Raw genomic sequence first — 19,096 nt, forward strand, 5'->3', positions numbered from 1 at the left:
TATTAAACACCTGGATGCATCCCAAATGACTATGCCCTACCTACAGTGCCTTGAGAAAGTATTCACCCCCCTTGGCATTCTTCCTATTTTGTTGCCTTACAACCTGGAACTAAAATAGATTTTTTTTGGTGGGGTCGTATCATTTGATTTACACATCATGCCTACCACTTTGAAGATGCAAAATATGTTTTTTATTGTGAAACTAACAAGAAAAAGACAAAACAAATTGAAAACTAGAGCGTGCATAACTATTCACCCCCCCCCCCCAAAGTCAATACCTTGTAGAGCCACCTTTTGCAGCAATTACAGCTGCAAGTCTCTTGGGGTATGTCTCTATAAGCTTGGCACATCTAGACACTGGGATTTTTGCCCATTCTTCAAGGCAAAACTGCTCCAGCTCCTTCAAGTTGGATGGGTTCCTGCTGGTGTACAGCAATCTTTAAGTCATACCACAGATTCTCAATTGGATTGAGATCTGGCCTTTGACTAGGCCATTCCAAGACATTTAAATGTTTCCCCTTAAACCACTCGAGTGTTGCTTTAGCAGTATGATTAGGGTCATTGTCCTGCTGGAAGGTGAACCTCCGTCCCAGTCTCAAATCTCCGGAAGACTGAAACAGGTTTCCCTCAAGAATTTCCCTGTATTTAGCGCCATCCATCATTCCTTCAATTCTGACCGGTTTCCCAGTCCCTGCCGATGAAAAACATCCCCACAGCATGATGCTGCCACGTGGTGTTCTTGTGGTGATGAGAGGTGTTGGGTTTGTGCCAGACATAGCGTTTTCCTTGATGGCCAAAAAGCTACATTTTAATCTCATCTGACAAGAGTACATTCTTCCATGTGTTTGGGGAGTCTCCCTCATGCCTTTTGGCGAACACAAAACATGTTTTCTTTTTTTTTTCTTTAAGAAATTGCTTTTTTTCTGGCCACTCTTCCGTAAAGCCCAGCTCTGTGGAGTGTACGGCATCAAGTGGTCCTATGGACAGATACTCCAATCTCCGCTGTGGAGCTTTGTAGCTCCTTCAGTGTTATCTTTGGTATCTTTGTTGCCTGAAAACCAGTTTCTAATCTCAAGGCCATCAGACTGTTAAATAGTCACCACTAGCCGGCAGTGGTGGGCCGTCAGGGCCTGCAAGGCCTTCTCTGCTGGCCTAAACATCATCAGAATATAATTTTTTTTTAAATATATTTTCCCACAAATATGTATTAAATTATTCCCCAGAGTAAGAGTTATACTCTTCATTTCATAGCTTTCCTCTTGGTTGCACTGCTTCCAGCCCCAGGTTGAGATTTGGAGGGCTGGTCTTTATGTTAGATCTTTTATCCAATCATATTCAGCCATCATGTGTTGCCAGGGGTCTAAAATCTGCTCTCAGGCCTTCAGAATCAACAGTGCGGGCGCTTGTAGCTTAAAGTGAATGGAAATTAAAATTTTGTGTCAACCAATCAGCTTTAGAGTTGGCTATTGTACGCCTGCTGGCTGGCTCCAGTGTTACACAGGAGCCAGCTAGCAGGCCTAGGGCGTCCACGTCTTTTGATTGGATTACCAATATTGAGAGGCAGGTCCTATGGGCAGGTCTATGCAGATCTAGGAAACTCTACTAAGCTGTTTTTTGAACCCACAATGGCGGAAGGAGGAGAAAATATCGATTTCGTCGAGGATATAATTATAACGCCATTCTCAAGACGAACTTTTCAAGAAAAGTTAGACATTGTAAGGAGAGGTCGCCCGACGCCACAAAGCCTGTCACAGGCGAGAAAGGGGTTCGTTCGCTCGCCACTTTCAAAGTTTCAACTACGAGCGCTGTCAATGGCTCAAAGGCTCCGAGAAGCACTGCAAACTGTACTGCTGGGAATGCCTATTATTTGCAAGTGATCGATTTGGTGTTTGGAGCCACACTGGCTTTGCAAACTTGAGTTGTCTGTTAAACACTGTTTACCCAAAAATTTCAATTTGTCAATTTCAAGGTGACGCAACGCCTGGTTATACTGCGTTTCTGTCTAAATGTATAGTGTCTAGAGCCATGGCATAATTGATGATAATAAGAGGTGGATTAATTCGGGTGGGACTGTGTAGTACCTCACTGAAGGCCTAGGCCCCAGGCCCACGGCACGCCACTGCTAGCCGGCCTCCGCCCAGTACCCTTCCCTGAACTTTAGTCACTAGCCGGCTGCCACCCAGTTACTCACCCCTGCACCTTATAGGCTGCTGCACTATGTACATAGTCATGGAATACTGATCACATTAATAATGTTTACATACTGTTTTACTAATTTCATATGTATATACTGTATTCTAGTCAAGGCCTATCCTATCTATTACTGTACATATAATATTCTATATATTCTACAGATATACTACATATACTAATATACTGTCAATAATGTCTATACATCCCATCACACTATATACTATATATATACAGTGGGGAGAACAAGTATTTGATACACTGCCGATTTTGCAGGTTTTCCTACTTACAAAGCATGTAGAGGTCTGTCATTTTTATCATAGGTACACTTCAACTGTGAGAGACAGAATCTAAAACAAAAATCCAGAAAATCACATTGTATGATTTTTAAGTAATTAATTTGCATTTTATTGCATGACATAAGTATTTGATCACCTACCAACCAGTAAGAATTCCGGCTCTCACAGACCTGTTAGTTTTTCTTTAAGAAGCCCTCCTGTTCTCCACTCATTACCTGTATTAACTGCACCTGTTTGAACTCGTTACCTGTATAAAAGACACCTGTCCACACACTCAATCAAACAGACTCCAACCTCTCCACAATGGCCAAGACCAGAGAGCTGTGTAAGGACATCAGGGATAAATTGTAGACCTGTACAAGGCTGGGATGGGCTACAGGACAATAGCCAAGCAGCTTGGTGAGAAGGCAACAACTGTTGGCACAATTATTAGAAAATGGAAGAAGTTCAAGATGACGGTCAATCACCCTCGGTCTGGGGCTCCATGCAAGATCTCACCTCGTGGGGCATCAATGATCATGAGGAATGTGAGGGATCAGCCCAGAACTACACGGCAGGACCTGGTCAATGACCTGAAGAGAGCTGGGACCACAGTCTCAAAGAAAACCATTAGTAACACACTACGCCGTCATGGATTAAAATCCTGCAGCGCACGCAAGGTCCCCCTGCTCAAGCCAGCGCATGTCCAGGCCCGTCTGAAGTTTGCCAATGACCATCTGGATGATCCAGAGGAGGAATGGGAGAAGGTCATGTGGTCTGTTGAGACAAAAATAGAGCTTTTTGCTCTAAACTCCACTCGCCGTGTTTGGAGGAATAGAAGGATGAGTACAACCCCAAGAACACCATCCCAACCGTGAAGCATGGAGGTGGAAACATCATTATTTGGGGATGCTTTTCTGCAAAGGGGACAGGACGACTGCACCGTATTGAAGGGAGGATGGATGGGGCCATGTATCGCGAGATCTTGACCAACAACCTCCTTCCCTCAGTAAGAGCATTGAAGATGGGTCGTGGCTGGGTCTTCCAGCATGACAACGACCCGAAACACACAGCCAGGGCAACTAAGGAGTGGCTCCGTAAGAAGCATCTCAAGGTCCTGGAGTGGCCTAGCCAGTCTCCAGACCTGAACCCAATAGAAAATCTTTGGAGGGAGCCGAAAATCCGTATTGCCCAGCGACAGCCCCGAAACCTGAAGGATCTGGAGAAGGTCTGTATGGAGGAGTGGGCCAAAATCCCTGCTGCAGTGTGTGCAAACCTGGTCAAGAACTACAGGAAACGTATGATCTCTGTAATTGCAAACTAAGGTTTCTGTACCAAATATTCAGTTCTGCTTTTCTGATGTATCAAATACTTATGTCATGCAATAAAATGCAAATTAATTAATTAAAAATCATACAATGTGATTTTCTGGATTTTTGTTTTAGATTCCTTCTCTCACAGTTGAAGTGTACCTATGATAAAAATTACAGACCTCTACATGCTTTGTAAGTAGGAAAACCTGCAAAATTGTCAGTGTATCAAATACTTGTTCTCCCCACTGTATATACACACACACACACACACATATAAACTCAGCAAAAAAAGAAACGTCCTCTCACTGTCAACTGCGTTTATTTTCAGCAAACTTAACATGTGTAAATATTTGTATGAACATAACAAGATTCAACAACTGAGACATAAACTGAACAAGTTCCACAGACATGTGACTAACAGAAATTGAATAATGTGTCCCTGAACAAAAGGGGGGGTCAAAATCAAAAGTAACAGACAGTATGTGGTGTGGCCACCAGCTGCATTAAGTACTGCAGTGCATCTCCTCCTCATGGACTGCACCAGATTTGCCAGTTCTTGCTGTGAGATGTTACCATAATCTTCCAACAAGGCACCTGCAAGTTCCCAGACATTTCTGGTGGGATTGGCCCTAGCCCTCACCCTCCGATCCAACAGGTCCCAGACGTGCTCAATGGGATTGAGATCCGGGGTCTTCGCTGGCGATGGCAGAACACTGACATTCCTGTCTTACAGGAAATCACGCACAGAACGAGCAGTATGGCTGGTGGCATTGTCATGCTGGAGGGTCATGTCAGGATGAACCTGCAGGAAGGGTACCACATGAGGGAGGAGGATGTCTTCCCTGTAACGCACAGCGTTGAGATTGCTTGCAATGACAACAAGCTCAGTCCGATGATGCTGTGACACACCGCCCCAGACCATGACGGACCCTCCACCTCGATTCCACTCCAGAGTACAGACCTCGGTGTAACGCTCATTCCTTCGACAATAAACGCGAAACCTAACATCACCCCTGGTGAGACAAAATCGCGACTTGTCAGTGAAGAGCACTTTTGCCAGTCCTGTCTGGTCCAGCGACGGTGGGTTTGTGCCCATAGGCGACTTTGTTGCCGGTGATGTCTGGTGAGGACCTGCCTTACAACAGGCCTACAAGCCCTCAGTTCAGCCTCTCTCAGCCTATTGCGGCATCTGAGCACTGATGGAGAGATTGTGCGTTCCTGGTGTAACTCAGGCAGCTGTTGTTGCCATCCTGTACCTGTCCCGCAAGTGTGATGTTCGGAAGTACCCATCCTGTGCAGGTGTTGTTACACCTGGTCTGCCACTGCGAGGACGATCAGCTGTCCGTCCTGTCTCCCTGTAGTGCTGTCTTAGGCGTCTCACAGTATGGACATTACAATTTATTGTCCTGGCCACATCTGCAGTCCTCATGCCTCCTTGCAGCATGCCTAAGGCACGTTCACGCAGATGAGCAAGGACCCTGGGCATCTTTCTTTTGGTGTTTTTCAGAGTCAGTAGAAAGGCCTCATTAGTGGCCTAAGTTTTCATAACTGTGATGCATGGGAAACAGTGTTTAAACCCTTTATAATAAAGATCTGTGAAGTTATTTGGATTTTTACAAATTATCTTTGAAAGACAGGGTCCTGAAAAAGAGACGTTTCTTTTTTTGCTGAGTATATACACACAAACATATATACACATATATATGTATATATATACACACACACATGCATACATACATACATCTGCTAAATATGTGAATGCGACCAATAACATTTGATTAGTCTTTTTTTCCTTCATTAAAATGGCTAAGTACGCATCTCTGATCTGCAAAACCACTGATGACATACTGTACTGAAATAGACTCAGTAGCCAGTTTATTAGGTACACCATCGTTCACGAAAACGGTTCGCTCCTACAGGCAGTGAGTCACGTGGTCGTGGCTTGCTATATAAAGCAGGCAGACAGACATCGAGGCATTCAGTTACTGTTCCATTGAACGTTAGAATGGACAAAACGAGTGACAGAAGCGACTTTGAGCGTGGTGTGAGCGTTCCAGTATCTCAGAAACGGCCTACTGGGCTTTTTACGCACGGCAGTGTCCAGGGTTTACTGAGAATGGTGCGACAAACAAAAACCATCCAGACTGCGGCAGTCCTGTGGCTGTGGTTCAATGTGGAATGGTAATGTCGCTATCCTCCAGCTGTGGTTCAATGTGGAGTAGTAATGTAGCAGCCATCTGGCTGTTGTTCAATGTGGAGTGGTAATGTAGCAGCCATGTGGCTGTGGTTCAATGTGGAGTAGTAATGTAGCAGCCATCTGGCTGTGGTTCAATGTGGAGTGGTAATGTTGCTATCCTCCGGCTGTGGTTCAATGTGGAGTAGTAATGTAGCAGCCATCTGGCTGTGGTTCAATGTGGAGTGGTAATGTAGCAGCCATCTGGCTGTGGTTGAATGTGGAATGGTAATGTAGCAGCCATCTGGCTGTGGTTCAATGTGCAGTGGTAATGTAGCAGCCATCTGGCTGTGGTTCAATGTGGAATGGTAATGTAGCAGCCATCTGGCTGTGTTTCAATGTGGAGTGATAATGTAGCAGCCATCTGGCTGTGGTTCAATGTGGAGTGGTAATGTAGCAGCCATCTGGCTGTGGTTCAATGTGGAGTAGTAATGTAGAAGCCATCTGGCTGTGGTTCAATGTGGAGTAGTAATGTAGCAGCCAACTGGCTATGGTTCAATGGGGAGTAGTAATGTTTCTATCCTCCCGATGTGGTTCAATGTGGAGTAGTAATGTAAAAGCCATCTGGCTGTGGTTCAATGTGGAGTGGTAATGTAGCAGCCATCTGGCTGTGGTTCAATGTGGAGTGGTAATGTAGCAGCCATCTGGCTGTGGTTCAATGTGGAATGGTAATGTAGCAGCCATCTGGCTGTGGTTCAATGTGGAGTGGTAATGTAGCAGCCATCTGGCTGTGGTTCAATATGGAGTGGTAATGTAGCAGCCATCTGGCTGTGGTTCAATGTGGAGTAGTAATATAGCAGCCATCTGGCTGTGGTTCAATGTGGAGTGGTAATGTAGCAGCCATCGGGCTGTGGTTCAATGTGGAATGGTAATGTAGCAGCCATCCGGCTGTGGTTCAATGTGGAGTAGTAATGTAGCAGCCATCTAGCTGTGGTTCAATGTGGAGTGGTAATGTAGCAGCCATCTGGCTGTGGTTCAATGTGGAGTAGTAATGTAGATGCCATCTGGCTGTGGTTCAATGTGGAGTGGTAATGTAGCAGCCATCTGGCTGTGGTTCAATGTGGAATGGTAATGTAGCAGCCATCTGGCTGTGGTTCAATGTGGAATGGTAATGTAGCAGCCATCTGGCTGTGGTTCAATGTGGAGTGGTAATGTAGCAGCCATCTGGCTGTGGTTCAATATGGAGTGGTAATGTAGCAGCCATCTGGCTGTGGTTCAATGTGGAGTAGTAATATAGCAGCCATCTGGCTGTGGTTCAATGTGGAGTAGTAATGTAGCAGCCATCGGGCTGTGGTTCAATGTGGAATGGTAATGTAGCAGCCATCCGGCTGTGGTTCAATGTGGAGTAGTAATGTAGCAGCCATCTAGCTGTGGTTCAATGTGGAGTGGTAATGTAGCAGCCATCTGGCTGTGGTTCAATGTGGAGTAGTAATGTAGAAGCCATCTGGCTGTGGTTCAATGTGGAGTGGTAATGTAGCAGCCATCTGGCTGTGGTTCAATGTGGAATGGTAATGTAGCAGCCATCTGGCTGTGTTTCAATGTGGAGTGATAATGTAGCAGCCATCTGGCTGTGGTTCAATGTGGAGTGGTAATGTAGCAGCCATCTGGCTGTGGTTCAATGTGGAGTAGTAATGTAGAAGCCATCTGGCTGTGGTTCAATGTGGAGTAGTAATGTAGCAGCCAACTGGCTATGGTTCAATGGGGAGAAGTAATGTTTCTATCCTCCCGATGTGGTTCAATGTGGAGTAGTAATGTAGCAGCCATCTAGCTGTGGTTCAATGTGGAGTGGTAATGTAGCAGCCATCTGGCTGTGGTTCAATGTGGAGTGGTAATGTAACAGCCATCCGGCTGTGGTTCAATGTGGAGTAGTAATGTAGCAGCCATCTGGCTGTGGTTCAATGTGGAGTGGTAATGTAGAAGCCATCTGGCTGTGGTTCAATGTGGAGTGGTAATGTAGCAGCTATCCGGCTGTGGTTCAATGTGGAGTAGTAATGTAGAAGCCATCTGGCTGTGGTTCAATGTGGAGTGGTAATCTAGCAAGACTTTCATTCCATAGCAGCAGTTTGACAGTTCCTAGCATACCGTTTAATTTACACTTTTTAATAGTTTGATCATTCAATCTTTAAAATTGTAAGTGAAAGAAAAAAAATGGATTTGTGCTCAAACTACAGTAGAGGTGTCACGACTTCCGCCGAAGTTGGTGCCTCTCCTTGTTCGGGCGGCGTTCGGCGGTCGACGTCACCGGCTTTCTAGTCACCACCGATCCATGTTTCATTTTCGTTTTGTTTTGTCTTCATTGTTCACACCTGGTTTCCATTCCATAATCAATGTTCCTTATTTAACCCTCTGGCTTCCCCTTTCTGTTTTGTGCGTGATTGTCGTTGTCAAGTGGATTCTTTTATGTGCTCTGGATATTTATGTTTATCCTTGTTGGAACATTGCTTATTTTGAGTAAAGCTCTGATTTTTACTCATACCTGTGTCCTGCGCCTGACTCGGCCTTATCCATTCCCCTAGAACGCTGACAAGAGGTGCAGCCTTAAATGAAGAAACTATACAATGGCTAAACAGTCTTACTATACAGTTCACTGACTAATAAAACTAGTGACGTTTCAGTCAAATCAGATCTTTTTTTGCAGTATTCTGACCATGGTCCTCCTCTCTCAAAATAGTTATCTCCCTTTCAGGAGAAGCACTGAGGTCTTGTTTGACTGGCCCAATATCACAGAGACCCTTCAGAGCAGGGCCTGAAACCAGGAGGTGAAGCGCTGCAGAGGTCTAGATGTCCCGGTCATCTACTGCAACGCCCTTCTCTGTGTGGAGCGAGTACGCACACACACACACACACACACACACACACACACACCCACACACACACACACACACACACACACACACACACACACACACACACACACACACACACACACACACACACACACACACACACACACACACACACACACACACACACACACACACACACACACACACACACACACACACACACACACACAGACTGTTAAATAGTCACCACTAGCCGGCCTCCGCCCAGTACCCTGCCCTGAACTTTAGTCACTAGCCGACTGCCACCCAGTTACTCACCCCTGCACCTTATAGGCTGCTGCCCTATGTACATAGTCATGGAATACTGATCACATTAATAATGTTTACATACTGTTTTACTCATTTCATATGTATATACTGTATTCTAGTCAAGGCCTATCCTATCTATTACTGTAATATAATATTTTACAGATATACTACATATACTAATATACTGTCAATAATGTCTATACATCCCATCACACTATATACTGTATATATACACACACACACGCACGCACGCACGCACGCACGCACGCACGCACGCACGCACGCACGCACGCACGCACGCACGCACGCACGCACGCACGCACGCACACACAACACACACACACACACACACACACACACACACACACACACACACACACACACACACACACACACACACACACACACACACACACACACACACACACACACACACACACACACACACACACACACACACACACACACACACACACACACACACACACACACACAGCCCCAGTCCACCAATATTATGTTGTCATTGGGGCGGCAGGTAGCCTAGTGGTTAGGGTGTTGGACTAGTAACCGGAAGGTTGCAAGATCAAATCCCCGAGCTAAGAAGGTACAAATCTGTTGTTCTGCCCCTGAACAAGGCAGTTTACCCACTGTTCCTAGGCTGTCATTGTAAATAAGAATTTGTTCTTAACTGACTAGTTAAATAAAGATAAAATAATATATATAACAATTGTTGTCATGGGTGATCACTATTGATCCGGCAGGATATTTTATTTATTTTTTATTTCACATTTATTTAAATCAAATCAAATCAAATCAAATTTTATTAGTCACATACACATGGTTAGCAGATGTTAATGCGAGTGTAGCGAAATGCTTGTGCTTCTAGTTCCGACAATGCAGTAATAACCAACAGTAATCTAACCTAACAATTCCACACTACTACCTTACACACACACACAAGTGTAAAGGGATAAAGAATATGTACATAAAGATATATGAATGAGTGGTGGTACAGAACGGCATGGCAGATGCAGTAGATGGTATAGAGTACGGTATATACATATGAGATGAGTACTGTAGGGTATGTAAACATAAGTGGCATAGTTTAAAGTGGCTAGTGGTACATGTATTGCATAAAGATGGCAAGATGCAGTAGATGATATAGAGTACAGTATATATACATATGAGATGGGCATTGTAGGGTATGTAAACATTGTATTAAGTGGCATTGCTTAAAGTGGCTAGTGGTACATTTTTACATAATTTCCATCAATTCCCATTTTTAAAGTGGCTGGAGTTGAGTCAGTATGTTGGCAGCGGCCGCTAAATGTTAGTGGTGGCTGTTTAACAGTCTGATGGCCTTGAGATAGAAGCTGTTTTTCAGTCTCTCGGTCCCTGCTTTGATGCACCTGTACTGACCTCGCCTTCTGGATGATAGCGGGGTGAACAGGCAGTGGCTTGGGTGGTTGTTGTCCTTGATGATCTTTATGGCCTTCCTGTGACATCGGGTGGTGTAGGTGTCCTGGAGGGCAGGTAGTTTGCCCCTGGTGATGCGTTCTGCAGACCTCACTACCCTCTGGAGAGCCTTACGGTTGTGGGCGGAGCAGTTGCCGTACCAGGCGGTGATACAGCCCGACAGGATGCTCTCGATTGTGCATCTGTAGAAGTTTGTGAGTGCTTTTGGTGACAAGCCGAATTTCTTCAGCCTCCTGAGGCTGTCTGTGTGGGTGGACCAGTTCAGTTTGTCCGTGATGTGTACACCGAGGAACTTAAAACTTTCCACCTTCTCCACTACTGACCCGTCGATGTGGATAGGGGGGTGCTCCCTCTGCTGTTTCCTGAAGTCCACAATCATCTCCTTTGTTTTGTTGACGTTGAGTATGAGGTTATTTTCCTGACACCACACTCCGAGGGCCCTCACCTCCTCCCTGTAGGCCGTCTCGTCGTTGTTGGTGATCAAGCCTACCACTGTAGTGTCATCCGCAAACTTGATGATTGAGTTGGAGGCGTGCATGGCCACGCAGTCGTGGGTGAACAGGGAGTACAGGAGAGGGCTCAGAACGCACCCTTGTGGGGCCCCAGTGTTGAGGATCAGCGGGGTGGAGATGTTGTTACCTACCCTCACCACCTGGGGGCGGCCCGTCAGGAAGTCCAGGACCCAGTTGCACAGGGCGGGGTCGAGACCCAGGGTCTCGAGCTTGATGACGAGTTTGGAGGGTACTATGGTGTTAAATGCTGAGCTGTAATCGATGAACAGCATTCTCACATGGGTATTCCTCTTGTCCAGATGGGTTAGGGCAGTGTGCAGTGTGGTTGCGATTGCGTCGTCTGTGGACCTATTGGGTCGGTAAGCAAATTGGAGTGGGTCTAGGGTGTCCGGTAGGGTGGAGGTGATATGGTCCTTGACTAGTCTCTCAAAGCACTTCATGATGACGGAAGTGAGTGCTACGGGGCGGTAGTCGTTTAGCTCAGTTACCTTAGCTTTCTTGGGAACAGGAACAATGGTGGCCCTCTTGAAGCATGTGGGAACAGCAGACTGGGATAAGGATTGATTGAATATGTCCGTAAACACACCAGCCAGCTGGTCTGCGCATGCTCTGAGGACGCGGCTGGGAATGCCGTCTGGGCCTGCAGCCTTGCGAGGGTTAACACGTTTAAATGTTTTACTCACCTCGGCTGCAGTGAAGGAGAGCCCGCAGGTTTTGGTAGGGGGCCGTGTCAGTGGCACTGTATTGTCCTCAAAGCGGGCAAAAAAGTTGTTTAGCCTGTCTGGGAGCAAGACATCCTGGTCCTCGACGGGGCTGGTTTTCTTTTTGTAATCCGTGATTGACTGTAGACCCTGCCACATACCTCTTGTGTCTGAGCTGTTGAATTTCGACTCGATTTTGTCTCTGTACTGAGACTTAGCCTGTTTGATTGCCTTGCGGAGAGAATAGCTACACTGTTTGTATTCGGTCATGCTTCCGGTCACCTTGCCCTGGTTAAAAGCAGTGGTTCGCGCTTTCAGTTTCACGCGAATGCTGCCGTCAATCCACGGTTTCTGGTTTGGGAATGTTTTTATCGTTGCTGTGGGTACGACATCGTCAATGCACTTCCTAATGAACTCGCTCACCGAATCAGCATATTCGTCAATATTGTTGTTGGACGCGATGCGGAACATATTCCAATCCGCGTGATCGAAGCAGTCTTGAAGCGTGGATTCAGATTGGTCGGACCAGCGTTGAACAGACCTGAGCGCGGGAGCTTGTTGTTTGAGTTTTTGTTTGTAGGCTGGAATCAACAAAATGGAGTCGTGGTCAGCTTTTCCGAAAGGGGGGCGGGGGAGGGCCTTATAAGCGTCGCGGAAATTAGTATAACAATGGTCTAGTGTTTTTCCAGCCCTGGTAGCACAATCGATATGCTGATAGAATTTAGGGAGTTTTGTTTTTAGATTAGCCTTGTTAAAATCCCCAGCTACGATGAATGCAGCCTCAGGGTGTGTGGTTTCCAGTTTACAAAGAGTCAGATAAAGTTCGTTCAGGGCCATCGATGTGTCTGCTTGGGGGGGAATGTATACGGCTGTGATTATGATTGACGAGAATTCCCTTGGTAGATAATGCGGTCGACATTTGATTGTGAGGAGTTCTAGATCAGGTGAACAGAACGACTTGAGTTCTTGTGTGTTGTTATGATGATCACACCACTTCTCGTTAATCATAAGGCATACCCCCCCGCCCCTCTTCTTACCGGAAAGATGTTTGTTTCTGTCGGCGCGATGCATGAAGAAACCAGCTGGCTGCACCGACTCCGTTAGCGTCCCTTGAGTTAGCCATGTTTCCGTGAAGCAGAGCACGTTGCAATCCCTGATGTCTCTCTGGAATGCTACCCGTGCTCGGATTTCATCAACCTTATTGTCAAGAGACTGGACATTGGCGAGTAGTATGCTAGGGAGTGGAGCGCGATGTGCCCGTCTCCGAAGCCTGACCACGAGACCGCCACGTTTTCCCCTTTTTCGGCGTCGCACAGGGTCGCCGGCTGGGATCAGATCCATTGTATTGTGTGGAAGGCAAAACACTGGATCCGTTTCGGGAAAGTCATATTCCTGGTAGGAACGATGATGAGTTGACGTTAATCGTATGTTCAGTAGTTCCTCCCGACTGTATGTAATGAAACCTAAGATTACCCGGGGTACCGATGTAAGAAATAACACGTAAAAAAACAAAATACTGCATATTTTCCAAGGAACACGAAGCGAGGCAGCCATCTCTTTTCGGCGCCGGAAGCCGAAAAGACCAGGTTGGCCAGTTGAGAACAAGTTCTCAATTACAACTGCGACCTGGCCAAGATCAAGCAAAGCAGTGCGACAAAAACAACAACACAGAGTTACAAATAAACAAACGTACAGTCAAAAACACAATAGAAAAATCTATGTACAATGTGTGCAAATGTAGAAGAGTAGGGAGGTAAGGCAATAAATAGGCCATAGAGGTGAAATAATTACAATTTAGCATTAATACTGGAGTGATAGATGAACAGATGACGATGTGCAAGTAGAGATACTGGGGTGCAAAAGAGCAAGAGGTTAAGTAATAATATGGGGATGTGTGTGCTATTTAAAGATTGGAGGGAGGGTGGAGGAGGGGAGAGCTGCGTTGCTCACTCAATCCTCCAGATTACCTTTTGGAATTAACCAAGAACACACACACACACACACACACACACACACACACACACACACACACACACACACACACACACACACACACACACACACACACACACACACACACACACACACACACACACACACACACACACACACACACACATACCCCAAGACACACACACCCACTCCAAGACACACACACCCACCCCAAGACACACACACCCACCCCAAGACACACAGACCCACTCCAAGACACACACACCCACCCCAAGACACACACACCCACCCCAAGACACACACACCCACCCCAAGACACACACACCCACCCCAAGACACACACACCCACTCCAAGACACACACACCCACCCCAAGACACACACACCCACCCCAAGACACACACACCCACCCCAATACACACACACCCACCCCAAGACACACACACCTACTCCAAGACACACACACCCACCCCAAGACACACACACCCACCCCAAGACACACACACCCACTCCAAGACACACACACCCACCCCAAGACACACACACCCACCCCAAGACACACACACCCACCCCAAGACACACACACCCACCCCAAGACACACACACCCACCCCAAGACACACACACCCACCCCAAGACACACACACCCACCCCAAGCCCACGCCAAGACACACACACCCACTCCAAGACACACACACCCACCCCAAGACACACACACCCACCCCAAGACACACACACCCACCCCAAGACACACACACCCACCCCAAGACACACACACCCACCCCAATACACACACACCCACCCCAAGACACACACACCCACCCCAAGACACACACACCCACCCCAAGACACACACACCCACCCCAAGACACACACACCCACCCCAAGACACACACACCCACCCCAAGACACACACACCTACTCCAAGACACACACACACCCACCCCAAGACACACACACCCACCCCAAGACACACACACCTACTCCAAGACACACACACACCCAAAGACACACACACACCCACCCCAAGACACACACACCCACCCCAAGACACACACACCCACCCCAAGACACACACACACCCACTCCAAGACACACACACCCACCCCAAGACACACACACCCACTCCAAGAAACACACACACACCCCAAGACACACACACCCACCCCAAGACACACACACCCACCCCAAGACACACACACCCACCCCAAGACACACACACCCACTCCAAGACACACACACCCACCCCAAGACACACACACCCACTCCAAGACACACACACCCACCCCAAGACACAAACACCCACTCCAAGACACACACACCCACCCCAAGACACACACACCCACCCCAAGACACACACACCCACCCCAAGACACACACACCCACCCCAAGACACACACACCCACCCCAAGACACACACACCCACCCCAAGACACACACACCCACCCCAAGACACACACACCCACCCCAAGACACACACACACCCACCCCAAGACACACACACCCACCCCAAGACACACACACCCACTCCAAGACACACACACCCACCCCAAGACACACACACCCACCCCAAGACACACACACCCACCCCAAGACACACACACCCACCCCAAGACACACACACCCACCCCAAGACACACACACCCACCCCAAGACACACACACCCACCCCAAGACACACACACCCACCCCAAGACACACACACCCACCCCAAGACACACACACCTACTCCAAGACACACACACACCCACCCCAAGACACACACACCCACCCCAAGACACACACACCTACTCCAAGACACACACACACCCACCCCAAGACACACACACCCACCCCAAGACACACACACCCACTCCAAGACACACACACCCACCCCAAGACACACACACCCACCCCAAGACACACACACCTACTCCAAGACACACACACACCCACCCCAAGACACACACACCCACCCCAAGACACACACACCCACCCCAAGACACACACACCCACCCCAAGACACACACACCCACTCCAAGACACACACACACCCACCCCAAGACACACACACCCACCCCAAGACACACACACCCACCCCAAGACACACACACCCACCCCAAGACACACACACACCCACCCCAAGACACACACACCTACTCCAAGACACACACACATCCACCCCAAGACACACACACCCACCCCAAGACACACACACCCACCCCAAGACACACACACCCACCCCAAGACACACACACCCACCCCAAGACACACACACCCACCCCAAGACACACACACCCACCCCAAGACACACACACCCACCCCAAGACACACACACCCACCCCAAGACACACACACCCACCCCAAGACACACACACCCACCCCAAGACACACACACCTACTCCAAGACACACACACACCCACCCCAAGACACACACACCAACCCCAAGACACACACACCTACTCCAAGACACACACACACCCACCCCAAGACACACACACCCACCCCAAGACACACACACCCACTCCAAGACACACACACACCCCAAGACACACACACCCACCCCAAGACACACACACCCACTCCAAGACACACACACCCACCCCAACACACACACACCCACCCCAAAACACACACACCCACCCCAAGACACACACACCCACCCCAAGACACACACACCCACCCCAAGACACACACACCCACTCCAAGACACACACACCCACCCCAAGACACACACACCCACCCCAAGACACACACACCCACCCCAAGACACACACACCCACCCCAAGACACACACACCCACCCCAAGACACACACACCCACCCCAAGACACACACACCCACACCAAGACACACACACCTACTCCAAGACACACACACACACACACCCCAAGACACACACACCCACCCCAAGACACACACACCCACCCCAAGACACACACACCCACCCCAAGACACAGCGTACTAATTTCCCCCAGTGCGCATTGAGAGGTCTGTGTTGAGGTCGAAGGTCTGAGACCGACTGTGCTCACAATGTGCTCCAATTGACTTTAGTGGGAATATCCTGTTGTTGACAAGGCTGTGACAGTGATATTATCCATTGGAGGATACATGAGCTCTTTATATTGAAGGAAATACACATCAATGTAGCTCCTGTATTTCACACTGAACACACACACACACTGTTATGGGTCTCTTAGAAGGACTATCTGCTTGCTGAGAACAAATATCTCCCCCCTCCACAGAATGTCTACCGTAACACAGCCACAAGCCAAGTATAATGGACTTCAAATGGTGTTTGAGTAAATGTTCTCTCTCTCTCTCTTTCCCCTCTCCCACTTCCCCCTTTTTTCTCTACCCTCAGCCTCTCTCTTCACCCTCCCTCCCTGTCCCCCCCCCTTCCCTCTCTCTCAGTTAACATCCTCACTCCGGTGGCTCTATCCCAGCTTGCAGACTGTAAGAAAGTTCTGTACATGTACCTGCTGGCTCTAACCGGCTCTGACATCCTCTCCCAGCGGTGCATCATTTTGGTGGGCTTCCTGCTGGAAACAGCCGTGTTCCAGTGGGAGGTAGGCAGCCCAGTGGTTAAAGAATGGACAATAAAGTATTGTACTGATTGTCTAGATCCCCACCCTCCTGCTGCACTAGGTCAGCATGGCAGCCCAGTGGTTAAAGAATGGACAATAAAGTATTGTACTGATTTTCTAGATCCCCACCCTCCTGCTGCACTAGGTCACCATGGCAGCCCAGTGGTTAAGGAATGGACAATAAATTATTGTACTGAATTTCTAGATCCCCACCCTCCTGTTGCACTAGGTCAGCGTGGTGGAGTTCACTGACAACCATACCTCCATCTGGGCCACCGTACCTCTTACCATGGACCGCTAAGTGGCGCAGTACCACTCTCTCCTCCACCTCCAGATTAGCTACCCGACGCTGCGGTGCGGTGGATCATCGCCATCGTCTTATTCCTGCCGCTGTTGTCGGGCGTGCCGTTCTTCTGGTGTTCTGACATGTTACCGCCCACCTCCCTTGACTCCGCCCTCAAATGGACACACGTGACTATAATATACTTCCTGCCGTGTAGCATCTTCCTGGTTCTGCACTTGCTGATTCTCCGCCGGCTGAGAGCGCGGCAGAGACAGGCCCCGTGCCAGGAGGAGTGTGGTGGCGGTGGGCCTCAGTTGGCATGGCTATGGTGCCTGGGTAAGAGTGTTCGCCATCCTGTGGGACCCCAGGACTCTAGTGGTCATCTATCATCTATACTGTGCGTGTCCTCGGTCCACAAGGACAGACGGGTTCACCTGGCCTACAACCTGTTAATATGCTGGCCATGCTCAACACTGTAGTCAACTTCTTTCTCTAAAGTTTTGTCAGTAAGCCACTCTGAGTGGCCGTAAAGGGATGTTCTATTGCTCAGGATGCCCCCGCCAACGCCTCCACATCCTCGATGTCTAACGGGACAAACACGTGCTGGCACCGAGACTCAACCAACCCCACCCCCTACCACTCCGCAGGGTGTGACTCTGACCTTGGCCTTTGACTATGGGACGAGACCCTCTATTTGAGAACAACCCACTCATCTACCCCATCCCTCCATCCCCCATCCCTCCATCCCTCCAACCCACTCGTCCACCCCATCCCTCCATCCCTCTAACCCACTCGTCCAACCCATCCCTCCATCCCTCCAACCCACTCGTCCAACCCATCCCTCCATCCCTCCAACCCACTCGTCCACCCCATCCCCCCATCCCTCCATCCCTCTAACCCACTCGTCCAACCCATCCCTCCATCCCTCCAACCCACTCGTCCAACCCATCCCTCCATCCCTCCAACCCACTCGTCCAACCCATCCCTCCATCCCTCCAACCCACTCGTCCACCCCATCCCTCCATCCCTCATCCCTCCATCCCTTCAACCCACTCGTCCACCCCATCCCTCCATCCCACAGACAATGTAACCTTGACCTTAACCCTGGGTCCTTCCTAATTGTGACCAACACAGTACCCTCTTCCCTACGTCACCTTTTCCATCTGTCTTAGTCCCCCCCCCCCCCCCCCAAACACCCCACTTCACGTTTCCCCCAACACCCCATCCCACGGACCATGTGACCTTGACCCTTAGACCAGCCCTAATTGAGAACCAACCCTCCCTTAACCCCAAACCTCTATCCCTCCATCAGCCCATCCCACGGACCATGTGACCTTGACCCTTAGACCAGCCCTAATTGAGACCAATCCCGTCCCTCCATCCCACGGTCCCCCTAAACACTTATGACCTCTGAACTACAGAGTGTATTCCAACCATGTTCTGTGGACAGCTGACAATCGCCCTCTGAGCTGAACATTCTCAAAGAGCCTTTAACTGAA

The 19,096-nt window shown here is 48.7% G+C and overlaps 1 pseudogene; it reads left to right on the forward strand.

Annotated features, from left to right (window-relative positions):
• Positions 1-18,276, forward strand: part of LOC139580273 (probable G-protein coupled receptor 142) — a 29,536-nt pseudogene extending 11,260 nt beyond the window's left edge.
• The last annotated feature ends 820 nt before the right edge of the window (positions 18,277-19,096 follow it).

This window comes from Salvelinus alpinus, chromosome 7, assembly GCF_045679555.1.
Source record: "Salvelinus alpinus chromosome 7, SLU_Salpinus.1, whole genome shotgun sequence".
In the NCBI taxonomy this organism is placed as follows: domain Eukaryota; kingdom Metazoa; phylum Chordata; class Actinopteri; order Salmoniformes; family Salmonidae; genus Salvelinus; species Salvelinus alpinus.